The sequence below is a fragment of the Myotis brandtii genome, unplaced genomic scaffold (assembly GCF_000412655.1).
Source record: "Myotis brandtii unplaced genomic scaffold, ASM41265v1 scaffold207, whole genome shotgun sequence".
Lineage (NCBI taxonomy): Eukaryota > Metazoa > Chordata > Mammalia > Chiroptera > Vespertilionidae > Myotis > Myotis brandtii.
The window spans coordinates 29686-32080 of NW_005357736.1; positions in this window are offsets into that span (position 1 = coordinate 29686).

Genomic DNA, 2395 nt, shown 5'->3' on the forward strand with positions numbered 1-2395 from the left:
CCTCCTGCACTAGCCGACCAGGGCCCAGGGCCGGGGAGGGGCCTGCAACCCAGGTGCGTGCCCTTGAGCGGAATTGAGCCCGGGACCTTTCAGTCCACAGGCCGGCGCTCTATCCACTGAGCCGACCGGGCGAGGGTGTTTGTATTTTAAAGAGATGGCCCCCGGGTCCTTTAGAAAAATATTCCTGAGACTTACAGCTTCTAAAAACTTTACACACATGTCAGAGAGAGAGAGACACACAGCGATGAGATTTCCAAAGGAAGCGCTCTAAGGCAGCGATTCTCAACCTGTGGGTCGCGACCCCTTTGGGGGTCGAACGACCCTTTCACAGGGGTCGCCTAAGACCATCGGAAAACACATATATAATTACATATTGTTTTTGTGATTAATCACGATGCTTTAATTATGTTCAATTTGTAACAATGAAAATACATCCTGCATATCAGATATTTACATTACGATTCATAACAGCAGCAACATGACAGTGATGAAGTAGCAACGAAAATAATGTTATGGTTGGGCCACAACATGAGGAACTGTGTTTAAAGGGCCAGAAGGTTGAGAACCGCTGGTCCAAGAGAAGGGAAGGGGGGGAATGGTGTCTATTTTCAACAGGAAAACGAAGCCTGAGTCTCCTTCCATCTGCCCTGCCTCCGGCGGGAGCTCCCGGGGTCACCAGGGTCACCGTGGGGACGGCCCCCAGGGCCTGGCGCTGCTGCCGCCAGCCCAGAGCCACTCGCCCATCCCTTCCTCGGCTGCCTGCCGTGTAATTCAATCTTCTGTTTCCACAACAAGCCTGGCCTGTGAGTCCCGAGCGAGTGAGAGAGACAGACTCCTTTCATCAGAGAAATTACATCCCGTCGAGGGAGAGAGACAGAGACCAGACACCAAACACGTGCGCTTAATCCACTTACGGCCTCACCGCCGGCTCTGACGGGACGGGAGCCAGCGAAGGAGCATCAGGGCCGAACCTGGGGTGTCGTCTGCGGAAAACGGGGTGTGGAGATCGGATGCGAGCGGGAGGGAGCATGTGGGCGAGCGAAGGGGACTGACTCCAAGAGAACAGGAGGGTCGCAAACAACGAGAAATCGAGGAAACTGAGCAAGAGGGTGAACAGAACATGCACGGGGCGGGGGAGGGCCGGCCAGAAAGAATTCTGCGTGAACATGTGAGGTCCGATGCCTTTAAGCGTCAAAGCACAGATGTTCGGAGGACAACAGGCAGGCCCGGCCGGCGTGGCTCCGTGGCTGAGCCTCGACCTCGGAGCCAGGAGGTCACGGTTTGATCCCCAGTCGGGGCACAGGCCTGGGTTGCGGGCTTCATCCCCAATGGGGGCCGTGCAGGAGGCAGCTGATCACTGATTCTCTCTCATCATGGATGTTTCTCTCTCTCTCTCTCCCTTCCTCTCTGAAATGAATAAAAAATATATATTTTTAAAAGTAACATTTAAAAAAAAAAGAATAAAATCACAAAGATTCAAGCAAAAGGTGAGGTTGTGGCAGGCAGCTCCCTGGGAGAGCAGCGTCCGCTGGAGAACAGGCGGGAGGGTCGGGCTTCCTTCCGGTGAGAGCGGCTGCCCCTCCGCAGGTGGGAGTGGAGGCCGGGCACCTGCGGCCTGTCCGCTCCAGCCCGGGGCAGGTGGGAAGCCTCCCAGGGCCACGTTAAATGCAGGGCAGCCTGCGGGGGGGAAGGAGCTGGCTACGGGCTCGGGCTCGGCTACGAGATGGAGATGGAGAAGGAGGTTGAGAAGGAGATGGAGATGGAGATGGAGGTGGAGGCAGAGGCGGAGGTGGAGGTGGGGGCAGAGGCAGAGGCGGAGGCGGAGGCAGAGGCAGGGGCAGGGGCAGAGGTGGAGGCGGAGGCGGAGGTGCAGGTGCAGATGCCGTTGCCTGAGGTGCCGTTGCTGCACGTCTTCTCCTTCCTGGACGCCTCAGGTGCCGTTGCTGTTGCCGTTGCCTGAGGTGCCATTGCTGCACGTCTTCTCCTTCCTGGACGCCTCCAGCCTGCTGCAGGCCGGCCAGGTGAGCAAGGTGAGTGCTCCCCGCCCCCCCCTCCGCGCTCTGCCCACCTTCTTGGTGCCAGTACAGGACCCCCTCCCCTTGCTCTCGGGCCTCGGATCTCGGCGTCCCCGCATCACACCCACGCGGCCGTCCTTTGTCCCTTACCGTGACCTCGTCAGGCCTGGCGTGCCCGTCCGTGTCCTTGGGGGTCGGTGGTCTCTGGGCCGCTTTGAGCACCGACTAGCAAACTGCAGGCGCGCGTGGCGGTCGGGCCAGCACCCCTCACCCTCGGAGCCTGTTTGTTCCGTGAACATGACAACAGGGTGCCCGGGGGTCATTGTGCTGACGGTGGCTCTCGATGCCCCATGTCCAGCCCAGGAAGCCCCCCAAGTCGC